Raw genomic sequence first — 12,951 nt, 5'->3', positions numbered from 1 at the left:
GGCACTGAAGCATGGGCTGATGGAAAATATTTTCTGAATGAATTTATAAATCAAATGTATCTACTTGGAAGCTTAAAGATAAAAGAAACTCGTGTCTTGAAATATGACTTCTGGGCCTCGGAGACAGAGGAAAGAGAGGGGGGGGTAAACCCACTCACCATCCTTTGGTGATTGCAGATGATAAGAAAAGACAGATCCACTCTCTATATTGTTCATTAGAGCTTTGTGGAGCTGTACTTCTTAACTATCCTGCAGGGAGAGGCTTGCAATCCTTTCAATGAAATGCTCTCGTGCCTTTTGTACACACATTGATTTGGAAAGGAGGGGTTTGCACATAACACGCCGGCATGAAATGCAGGACACCCCTACCATGACTGTTTTAAATCTATGTTCGTGAAACGCCTTCTGCGTTCACTGCTGAGATGTGTATGGGGATAAGATTTTATATTGCAGGCAAAGACAGCTCCACCTTCCTCCCCACTGCCGTGCAAGGAGGGGGTGCTTTTTGGTGCATAAAATTATACATGGTTTGGAGACAATTGAATAGGCTTTTTTTTATTTTCCTTCTTCCTCCCTCTCTCAAAATACTAAAACTCAGGGCCACCCAGTAGAATTGAATGTTGGAAGATTCAGGACAGGCAAAAGGATATTCTTCTTTGCCAATGCAGTCCAGCATTTCATCTTCCTCTTATCTGTTTCCCTCCCTGCCCCACCGTTGCTAACCCCCCCCCCTCTTTTTTTGCATAAAACCATTGGCCACTTCTATGCCTTATTGGAGCAATTATTTTCCCTTGACCTTCACCTCTGTCTCTCATCCCTTTGATTTGTCCATATATCTGAAGGCGAACTTTGAAACCCTCCAGCAGAGGTCACAAAGCAAACAATGGTTTTGGAAATTGGCAGGCTGCCCTCTGAATTGGAGACCGGGTCAACATTGGCTTTTTCCTCTTCACTTCTTAATCCCTTTACATAATTAACAGACACGCCACTCAATTACACTCAATTTTCACATCCCATTTAAAGGTCACTAGGTTCTACAGTCATCCTTAATATGGAACACTTTTTTTAAAAAAAGGGAAAGTGTAGCTCTGCCCTAGTGCCTGCATTTCAAGTGGGGTGCGCGCGTGCACACACACACACACACACTTGGAATCAAGTTAACTCTTTAGAGAAGGCAGGTGTACTGTGCTGAATTTATGTATAAGCTAAACAAGCTATAGCTTAGGGCCCCACTCTCTTGCCCACGCCCCCCAAAAAATTAAAGGGGGAAAAACTGGATGATAAAAAAACAAATAAAATAAAACCTACATACAGCAACAGTGTTTTGTGTTGTGTAGGCTCCTATGATGTAAGTAATGGGCCCTGCCTGCTAGTCTGCTCCCTAAAATATCACTGGTTTGCTCATTTCTATATACAGTGGTACCTTGGTTCTCATACTTAATCCATTCCGGAAGTCTGTTCCAAAACCAAAGCGTTCCAAAACCAAAGCGGGCTTTCCCATAGAAAGTAATGCAAAACGGATTAATCCGTTCCACACTTTTAAAAACAACCCCTAAAACAGCAATTTAATATGAATTTTACTATCTAACGAAACCATTGATCCATAAAATGAAAGCAATAATCAACGTACTGAACTATAAAATAAATAAAACAGTACTGTAGATGATAAAAAATAAAATTAAAATTTTTTCTTACCTGCACTGATGATAGTCATTGTTTGGATGGGGGGCTTTTAGGTCCATAAATTACCATATAGCATATGTTCAACACACACACACACACACACACACACAAAACAGCAGCAATTTGTTGTTGACAAAGGACAGCTGGACATATAAAGGGCCCCATTACCTTCAGTAGCTGAGGGCCTCAAATCCAGCCCTGCAGATGTGTATCTTTGATAGGAATGTCAGAAAACTCCAACAAAAAGAGAAACAGGGGCAGCAATTGCTGGTGTTCACTTATCCATTCCCTGTCCAGAATGGAAGTCAATACAGCAAATATGAATGGTATTTGCTGTGGTTGTTTTCCATCTGTGAAAGATATGAAATTGATTACATTTTTTTCCCATTTGCACCGTGTTTCAAAGGAATGCAGTAGAATAACATAATGAGATTGTAATTGATGAAGTGTTTGAATTTTTATGCTGTGAACTGCCCTCTGATCTTTTGATGAAGGGCGGTATACAAATTTAACAAAATAATAATAATAATATACATACTTAATTATCTCAAATACTTATCTTGCATAACTTCAGCAAAGAGGACAGTGAGATGAATAACCTAACCTTTTGCGGAAGATGAACTGCAGCAGAATGGAAACAGTGCTGTTTGAGGTGAATGCAGAACCACAATTCTCAGAGTGGTTTAATAATCATTTCTTCTTCCCAGGAGACTCTGAGAATTAAAGCTGTGCAAGGGAATAGGGATCACCTAGCCAAATTTTAAATGCCTGCAAAGAAACTTCCTAATTTCACCAGTTTAAGCCATTCTCAAGGTGGCTTATGACATTTTAAAAAATGCATAACTACAAGATTATAATAAATGAAACATTTAAAACGATGCAACCAAACTGAACAATTTCCAAATGTATTTACAAGATTTTAAATAAAGATACAGAAAAACCACCAACAAACACAACCCCAAAAAACCCCAAACAACACTTCAGCCAAAGTGCCTGTTCAGCAAAAGCCCATCTTAACAACCACAATTCCCACATGGGACCATCTCAGCATGTAACTATTTCTGAGAAACTAATATTTTGTTAAAGAGAACAAAATCAACCATTTAAAGACCCAGTATCACATGATTTCTAGACTGTTGCATACTACATAAACCTTCTCGAAATAACTATGATCTTCCACAATACTGCAATACATACCCAAGACATTTTACCAGAGAGTCTGGAGAAGCTGTTCCCTAAGGCAAGGAGGAAGTGAAAGAACTTTGTAAGTTGCAAATCCATAGGTACTAGAGTAATCCCCCTGCCTAATGCAAATTCGGATGTTCTTACCACTCAGATACAATTTCTAAGGACATGAGCCAAGATATTGTTATTGCCATAAGCTCAAACTTAGAGCTCATCAAACCTTGAGCATGATGTTCCTAAGGAGCTCAGCCTCACTGTCATTTTAAGAATGCCCTTAAGCACACTGACTCCAGAAATCTCCATATTCCTTGTAATAAGTAGCATTTCAAGCAGAGACTTGAGAAGTCAAGGACAAAAGCTGTACTTTGAAGCTGCTGACCTCGATGTAGATTGATTAATGAGTGACTCTCACTAGCTAGGTGTTGCATACCAGTGTGAAACCTCTGAGACATGCAAATTCCTTTCTCTACATGATCAGTAACCTAGTCAAGTCATCCCAGACACATCCTGATTTGACCTAATAAAAGTCCTGGCAGAGGAAGCTCCACACCTGAGGAACTGCACTCTCCAGGAGTCATTTTAAAGCTCATTGACATGACAAATATAAGAAACATTCAACTTAAATTTGCACACAGTAACCTATTTGCACACCATATTGCTTTGCACTCTTCAGCTTTGGTGGTACGCTGATGCTGTAATGGGCATTATTCAAGACCCTAGATAATCTGCCTGCTTTGTTGTCATACAGGGGTGAGAAACTTGTGGCGCTCCAGGTTTGACCACATGTACATTGTACCCGTTGGACTACAATTTGCATCCAAATTCCCATTGCCCATTCTGAGTGGAGCTGGAGTCCATTCTGGAAGGATGCAAGCTCTCTCTTGGAATAGGCAACAACCTTTAAACATGTCCCACAGTTTAAGAAGAAGAAAGCCACTATGGGGTTGATGGACCTGGGAGCAGGGACCAGGTGGCTTTCCTGGGTTGTGAATTTAGTTTCACACACCCCACCCCCTTTTTGCTGGCTTCAGTTTGTAACATGTAACAGCTGATTGTAAGTAAAGGAACCTGATTAAGCCTTGCAACTCTGCCTGTTTCCTTGAAATAAGCCAAATAAATCACTCAGCAGCACTCTCCACCTCTGTTCTAGGCAAAGTATTCCCCTGAACCTCAATGTTCAGTTTCCAGCTGTGGTGGAGTACAGAAAAACGGGTTTTCATTTATAGGCCTTTGAAGTAGCCTCCTTCATGGTAGTCATAGCATCAGGATATTTTAAGGAGTGCCTGAGCCCTTATATCTTGGCCCAGTTACTGAGCAATTTGGGGGAGTCTCTACTGATGGTCCCCTATGGCTTAGATGCACAGTTCATAACTGATAGAGGCCAGGCATTCAGTAGAATGGGCAGAAGTCTATGGAGTTCCCTCCCAGATGATTTTAGACCAAACTTCAAGTGCTTGAAAAAGATTTTCTGATTCCAGCAATGATTTTAAGGTGTCATTCCATTTTATGATTACTTTTAATAATTAATTTTTTTATTGGGTATGTTTACTGGGTATGTTTGGGGACACGGGTGGCGCTGTGGTCTAAACCACTGAGCCTAGGGCTTGCCGATCAGAAGGTCAGCGGTTCGAATCCCCATGACGGGGTGAGCTCCTGTTGTTTGGTCCCAGCTCCTGCCCACCTAGCAGTTCGAAAGTGTGTCAAAGTGCAAGTAGATAAATAGGTACCACTCCAGCAGGAAGGTAAACGGCATTTCTGTGCGCTGCTCTGGTTTCCCCAGAAGCGGCTTAGTCATGCTGGCCACATGACCCGGAAGCTGTCTGCTCACAAATGCTGGCTCCCTCGGCCTATAGAGTGAGATGAGTGCCGCAACCCTAGAGTCGTCCGTGACTGGACCTAACGGTCAGGGGTACCTTTACCCTTACCTTTTCCTGGGTATGTTTAGCCTGGAAAAGAGGAGACTGAGAGGAGATATAATAACCATCTTCAAATATCTTAAGGACTGTCACATGAAAGAGAGAACAAGCTTGTTTTCCCTTGCTCTGGAGGGTAAGACTCAAACCAATGGCTTTAAGTTACAAGAAAGGAAATTCTGACTAAACATATGGGGGGTGGAATTCTGATGGTAAGAGCTGTTCAACAGTAGAACTGTTTCCCTCAAGAGGTTGTGGACTCTCCTTCCTTGGAGGTTTTTAAGCAGATGTTGGAAAGCCATCTGCTATGGATGCTTTCGCAGGGACTAGATGACCTTTGGAGTTCCTTCCAACTGTACAATTCTATGATTCTATGACCCCATTTTCTGTGGATTTCTTATTTATTTAGAAATGCAAATAATTAAGCAGCATAGAAATGTCTTAAATAAAATGAGTATGAAATGAGATAATCTACAGCAAGGAAGCCAGTCAGAACACAGGTCGGAAATACAACTGGGTTCCAGGATCACTGATCCAAATGATCAATCTGTTCATTATCTGAAGAAGAACTGTGCATGCACACGAAAGCTCATACCAAGAACTGACTTAGTTGGTCTTTAAGGTGCTACTGGAAGGAATTTTGTTTTGTTTTGACTATGGCAGACCAACACGGCTACCTATCTGTAACTGTTCATTATGGGTTAATAATAATAATAATAATAATAATAATAATAATAATAATTTATTATTTGCACCCTGCCCATCTGGCTGGGTTTCCCCAGACACTCTGGGTGGCTTCCAACAAAGATTAAAAATACATCAAAATGTCACACATTAAAAACTTCCCTGAACTTCCCTTAAGGTTTTTGCACTCCCTGAATCTAATCCTAATTCTCTGATACTTTGTGAATGTCCATTGTTGAGGCATGTTGCTGCAGCAAAGTTTATTTTGCCCTCCCAGTCTGCTTTTCTATGAGTCAGAAAGACAGCATCATTTATTCCCTGTTGATTTCCAAAACCCACAATTTCCAGATTTCACACAGGAATAAGTGAGGGGCCCACGTGTTTTACAACCAAGCCAGGTCCTTCAAAAAGCAGCCCAGGCTTTCAAAGCTTCAATTGGAAGATTCATTTAGAGCTAAGAAAGCTTTAAACCTGCCTTGCTAATGGGCGCTATATTTCAAATTGCTTGTCTTCTCCCACAGTGTGGGAGGTGATTCTGTTCTGGCAGCATAACTTTTGTCTCCCCAGAGGAGATCACTCTCCCTACAGAATTCACTCTGATTTCACTACAGGGATTTGCATTGAAGCTGTGGTTGCAGAAATATGTTTCTAAAGAGTGGCATTTTAACAAATGGACCTATCAGTTTATAATGCAGATATAACTTTAGGTAAAGATGTAACATTGTTAGCATCTGGCAATTTCCCCCTGTCACCTTAGCAGTTGTCAGTGATCACAGGCACGAAAACATTATTCCAAACAAAAGTATTTCAACTTGGAAACCATATAATAGCAACCTTTAAAAAATATATGTGATGGGTAACTTCCCTTAGTACATTTATGAAGCAGCTCAGTATTATGGATAGGGAAATCTATCCGTTAAGGACCAGTTTTATTTACTCATTTATTGACTCATTACTGATCTATTCTTCAATTTACCTGCAATTTTTTTAAAAAATAAAAATATCCTCTAAAATACATATTTATATGCTCATTTCCTTTCCATGTTTAAATATCTATTTTTGATATATTCAAACTGCTGAGAACTGCATCGCAATATCTGAAGTAGTCTGAAATCTGTTGGCTCTTGTTGCTGCTGTTAACATTTTGATCTCTCCCAAAGGAGCCCTGATTGACAAACAACAAAGCAGTGAAACAGCACAATTGTAAACAAAATATGTAAAGATGTTTAAATACATTATGAACATCTAAAAACAATCACATGACCTCACGGCGTAGTTGTTGTTGTTTTAAGAAATTAATTTGGTGGGTTGTGTTTTTTAAGGAAAAAGTGGAACACCAGAAGATGGTATTAAAAATAAAAAATATTCCATCAATCTTGACTTAAATATTTAAATTAATGTAGGCAATCCATATGTCCAACTGGATCTCCAAAGAAAATTGATGATTGTAAGCTGTGTGTTCAAAGGTAGAAGGGACACTGAGATGTGCAGAACGCAGTGGATGGTGGGTGTTTATCCTTCCATCCTTGCAGTATAAGACTCTTCGCAACATAGCTAGCAATTTTAAGGTTACCATGAAGAGCATCTTTCAGGCCTCAAATGGATGAACAGAAATGTTTTTCAGTTCTTCCTAAATGATAACGATGAGGGAGGGAAAGATGGAGGCATACTTCACCAGGGAGCCCATTCCACAAATGTGGAACCACCGCTGGGCATGATCCTGTCTTGAGACTTTAACAACTGGGATCTCCAAGTACCCATCCACATATTAGATGGAGAGGTGCATGCCAGAACATTTCATATAGGAATTGGCAACAATTCCATTCTTCAGTTATCCTTAATATGAACAGGTTTCCAATCCCCAGAGAACTCTCAGAAAACAAGTATCCTTTTTGTGTGAGTTCTCCTCTGATGTGTAATGTTATTTGTATGCTGATGGTGCCACAGGAACCATTTTCTCTTGAAACCCACCTAAAAGAATTGAAATATTCAACCACCACCCAAACCAGGAATACCTAGGAACAGGAAAGGGTTTTAGAATTATTAGGAGACCCTTATTCCCCTCAGAGAGCTTCAGTCCTCAGAATCAATCCCTCTTTGCAGAGAATTCTGGGAATTGTAGGTCGGGGGGACGTGTAGGTCTCCTAACCACCCTTTGCACTGCTAATTAACAAAATACAGTTGCCATAAGCCTTTTGAGGGAGCCATGACTGTTGAAAGTGGTACAGTGCTGCTTTAAAGTATAGTGCAGATGAGGTTTATGTCACACTGAACTGAAGGAGCTTGCTTCTGAGAAGACTTCCATAGGCTTATCTGCTTAGTTATAATAAAATAATAATAATAATAATAATAATAATAATAATAATAATAATAATAATAATAATTAATTTATTATTATTTATATCCCACCCATCATCTGGCTGGGCTTCCCCAGCCACTCTGGGCGGCTTCCAAAACAAAAATTAGAATACTGTAATACATCAAACATTAAAAGCTTCCCTAAACAGGGCTGCCTTCAGATGTCTTCTAAAAGTCTGGTAGTTGTTGTTCTCTTTGACATCTGGTGGGAGGGTTTCCACAGGAAGGGCACCACTACCGAGAAGGCCCTCTGCCTAGTTCCCTGTAACGTGGCTTCTCGCAGGGAGGGAACCGCCAGAAGGCCCTTGGAGCTGGACCTGAGTGTCTGGGCTGAACGATGGGGGTGGAGACGCCCCTTCAGATATACTGGACCGAGGCTGTTTAGGGCTTTAAAGGTCAGCACTAACTCTTTGAATTGTGCTCGGAAACGTAATTATGCAAAAGTCTTTTATTTTGTGTCTTTATTATAACTGCCTCTATGGAGCTCTCAGACCGATCATGGTAAAAACAGAATTAGCCATTTCTTCCTCAGAATATTCTGCCTAGGGTTGCCACATTTCATACAATCACAGAATCTTAGAATTATAGATTTGCAAAGAATCTCCAAGGCTCATGTAGTCCAACCCCCCACAGTGCAGGAATCACAGCTAAACAATTCCTGACAGATGACCATCTAACCTCGGTTTAAAAGCCTCCAGTGACAAAGAGTCCACCACCTTCTGAGGTAGCTCATTCCACTGTTGAATAGCACTTACAGTCAGAAAGTTCTTCCAAATGTTTAGTTGGAATCTCCTTTCTTGTAGTTTGAATCCATTGGCTCAAGTCCTACCCTCTGGAGCAGCAGAGATCAAGCTTTCTCCATCTTCTATGCCTGTAGATTTCAAGCAGTCTTCTCTTCTCCAGGCTAACCACATCCACATCCAATTTTTTCTACTGTTCCTCATACGGCTTCATTTCCAGACCCAATGATCATATTGTCCATTTATTTATTTATTTAAGCACAGAATCACTCATTTAAAAATCAGGAGGAAGCCATTTTTATCAAGAAGCAACTTATAGCTTGGCCTTTAGAGGAATAATAATTATAATTAGAAAAAGTAAGGTGAGATTGTGAGCTCACTTTCTGTAAATAAGCTATTAAGAGGCTGGTGCTTTTCAGAGGCGCCAGCAAATGAGGTAAAATTAAGGTATTATAATAAACAAACGTTTTATTATGAACCAGACAGGCACCTTGCTATGCCAAGGGAGAGTAAATGAATGGAATGAAAGGAAATATCAATAAAATGCACGGGAAGACAAATGAGAAGAGTTTGTTTTTAGCCTGGGAATTTGTCAATTACTGAGCTAACCAAGCTTAACAAAGTAACACCCTCTGCCTGGATGAAGATAACTACCACAAATCACTGTATGCAGTAGAGGACCAACAGTGATGTTCTGAGACCACCAACTTATCCTGCACCACCTGATTGATTTCAACCCCTCATTTATATTCAGAGTGGTCCCTTCCCAGCTCCATCCATCACCCTCCATGCATCTTTTCTCTCGCAAGCAAAGTCAATGCAGAACTGAGATTAGGCATAGCGATGGATTTTTTTTTTTTTTACTTTGGTCAGTATGATCCTTCTTAGACTCAAAGACTGGGAATCAATTCAAGCGTCCATATTGCCCCGTGATAGATCCAGATCGTGTGAAGTTGGCTATGCCCACCAGCACCATCTATGGTCCCTGGGAAAATATCCCCTAAAACATCCACAATACCTGAGAGACAATCTGCACTTCGTGATCAGTTTCTGTTGCCATAGGATACCCACCACCCGTCTGCTCAGAACAGGAGAATGGTGCCAAGAGCTTCTCTCTGTGAGTGAGTGCAGCAGTGGCAAATATAGGTGCTTGAAAGAGGTGCATATCTGCACCTTTGTGTGGCTTGTCGATTTTTCTAGACTTTTAGTAGTGGCTTCCATGGTGTGTAACAGTGTTATGCCACAGACCATAGCAGCCACTTTGTTTTATACAGCAGGGGTCAGCAAGGCTGACATGCCCATACAGGAAGGGTCAGCAAGGCTTACCGGCAATGGGAGATCATCCGTGGGCCGGACCGGCACAGCGCAACACCGGAAATCGCTTCTGCACATGCCCAGACACCCAAAATCATGCCTGTGGCATCTGGGCATGTGCAGAACCAATTTCCAGTATCTGCACATGTGCAGATGCAATTTGCAGTTTGGCTCAGTGAGTCTCTGCACTGTGCTGTGCTGGTTTAGCACAGTACGCGGCGGATTTGCCGAGCGGGCGGCTTGGTTCAGGGGCGGCTTGTGGGCCAGTAAAACAGTCTTTGTGGGCCACATCCGGCCCATGGGCTGCACATTGCTGACCCCTGCCGTAAAGCATCACTGAAGCCCAGAGCACTTCATCAAAATTCCAAATGCACCCACTGGCTTGAAGAAGTTGGAGACATCTAGTGTCGAGGCAGCATAAGGAATAGTAAGTGCAACCTAAGTCTGAGCCACAGTGTAAGATAGCAAGCAGGTCTCTGCCATAAGTCTTTATATAGTCCACAGAATATGTTCAGGATGGAAAGTAGAAAGGCTGACCATAACAGTGCAGTAAGCCATCTTGGTACCAATTGACTAGATTGAATCAGATTATGCTTCCAAATCAAGCTCTCTCACCAGTGTGAACAACTAGGAGATCTGCTCCTACTGAGTAATCCGTGCCCCCGCCCCATGGTATTGGACTCCAACTCCCATCAGGCCCAGCCAGAATGGCCACTGTTTTGGGTTGATGGGAATTATCTTCTTCTTCTTCTTCTTTGGCGATCACTTGTAGTCGAGTAAGATTGTCTTCCATAAACACGGTTTTAACAAGGAGTCAGTAAGTGACTGTGGAGGCCAATTCTGGATCCACACGTCCTTCCACAGTGGGGACATTGGTTTCTGGATGGGAGCTGATCAAGGTGTGGATTTGCCAAGCGTGCCTTCCTCCTAGCACGTTTCTCCCTTGCATCCTGAGTTTGAGTGTCTTCAAAGCCCATGACACCTTTGGTAAAGGCTGTTCTCCAACTGGAGCATTCGCAGGCCACAAGTTCACCATCATTACTCTTAACCACCTGCAGCCTCGACTGAACAGAAGCTGGATATGACAGCAATAGGTAAAACCTGGCTGGCATATCCAAAGTACCGCATAGATCATAATTAGAACTCTTGAAGCAGCAACGTTTCAATGCAGCAACATGGTTTGAGAAACAGTGTTTTTGGAATTGATACGACAAGGCAGAGGATACATTATCTGCTCTTCAGAAGAAGTAAGGTAATTAGATTAGAAGTGGATGAGCCACGTTAAGAGGATTCAAGTTGAGATGCTGCAAATGTCCATGATTCCCTACTTCTTATGCGTAAGCGGAATATTTGATGTTACAAATAGGGCTGAGATTGAATGCCTCCATCTTCTGCATGCTGTGAAATTAGGGACATGACGGGATGATTTTGAGAGTAGAATGGCAAAAGGGAGAAGAGGTATCCCATGAACTTCAAGGAGTTCTGTCCATTGTCACACATCTTCTTTCCTTCCTTCTCTCCTTTTCTTTCAGCAGGCAAAAGTAAGATACTTTGAAGGCTTGATCTGGGGACTTCAAAGTGCCACACCACATGATGTTATGGTGATTAATAGATGAGGATCAAATCTGACTTCTGAGGCCAGTCCTGATCAGGATCTAGCCCATGGTGCTGAAAGAAACCCCATGCCTGTTTTAATGGATAGCATTCATTTTTTTGCTGCTGCATCACCCCGTTGACTCATGTTCAGCTTGTGGACTACAAAGATCCTGATACTCTTTTCACATGTGTTACTGGAAAACCAGATGTCCCCCATCTTATATTGGTGCAGTTGCTTTTTCCTGCCTAAGTGTAGAACATGGCATTTGTCTCTATTGAAAATTCATTTTGTTAACTTGCACCCAGTTCTCCAATCTGTTGAGGTCATATTGAATCCCAATTCTGTCTTCTGCAGCAATAGCCACCCCTCCCACTTTGGTGACATCTACAAATTTGATGAGCAACTCCTCAATTCTTTCATCCAAATCATTTCTAAAGACATGAACAACATTTCACCCAGGACAAAACCCTGCAGCACCATACTTGTCCTTTGTCCAGGATGATGATTAACCATTTGTGAGCAGTTTTTGTGTTTGGCTATTCAACCAGCTGCAAATCTATCTAACAGTTACCTCGTTCAGCCCACATTTATAGTAGCAGCTTCTCTGGAAGATTATCATGAGGAACTTTGTCAAAAGCCTTACTGAAATCAAGATACACTATATCTACAACATCCCCCTGATTCACCAGACTTGTACTGCTATCCCCCCCAAAAAGAAATGAGATTTGTCTGGCATGACTTGTTTTTCAGAAACTCACAGACAGACTCCTCAATTATCTGTTCTAGGACCTTTCCTGGTTTCCACATCACGTTGACAGGTCAGAAGTTACCTGGGTCTTCTTCCTCTTCCTTTTTGCAGATGGGGACATCATTCGCCTGCATCCAGACTACAGGGACCATGCCTGTTCTCCAAGAATTCTCAAAGATTATACACAGAAACTCTGAGATTACATCCACAGCACCTTTAGTACCCATAAGTACAGCTCATCATCATCTAGTTGTTGCCAAAGATCAGGAGGTGGGGGGGGTGGAGGTAGAGGGATGGAGGCAGATTGAGCTAGATGGAGCAGAGGTTCCTTTGAAAACTTAACAGTTATGACATTGTCTGAGGGATGCCTTTAAAAAAACCCATCTTCTTGAGATTAGCCATTCTATGTGTCGACTGTGACTACCAAATATGTATCCAAAACCTTGTTGCAAATGCCCCTGGGGAGGACAGTCCTCAGGACATTATACAGGAGAAAGGATGGTTGCATTCCTGAAAACTTTTCCCTAAATATTATTTCCTGGAGAATTGCACACATCATCATGGAATGTATGTCACTTTGGGGAACACAACATCACACAAGCAACACAGTTCAGTCTCTCCAATATCTAGTACATGTTTGAGAAGTAAAAATAAGGTTGAGGGTAATTTATTTATAGGAATGGTTAAGCATCAGAGACACAGCAGAGACCCAGTGGGACCAAAGAGGAC

General features: G+C 41.6%; 1 long non-coding RNA gene across 1 annotated transcript; it reads right to left on the bottom strand.

Moving 5' to 3' along the window:
* Positions 1–1,957: 1,957 nt before the first annotated feature.
* Positions 1,958–3,078, bottom strand: LOC309378452. Its single transcript, XR_014172085.1, has 3 exons — positions 3,013–3,078; positions 2,881–2,918; positions 1,958–2,033 (listed from the first exon to the last, which is right to left on the bottom strand). It is a non-coding gene; the product is annotated as an uncharacterized lncRNA (long non-coding RNA).
* Positions 3,079–12,951: the final 9,873 nt, after the last annotated feature.

This window comes from Podarcis melisellensis (assembly GCF_964234715.1).
Source record: "Podarcis melisellensis genome assembly, chromosome: 9".
Taxonomy (NCBI): Eukaryota; Metazoa; Chordata; class Lepidosauria; order Squamata; family Lacertidae; genus Podarcis; species Podarcis melisellensis.
The sequence above is the reverse complement of the archived record's forward strand: the minus strand, read 5'-3'. Positions and strand labels throughout refer to the sequence as shown.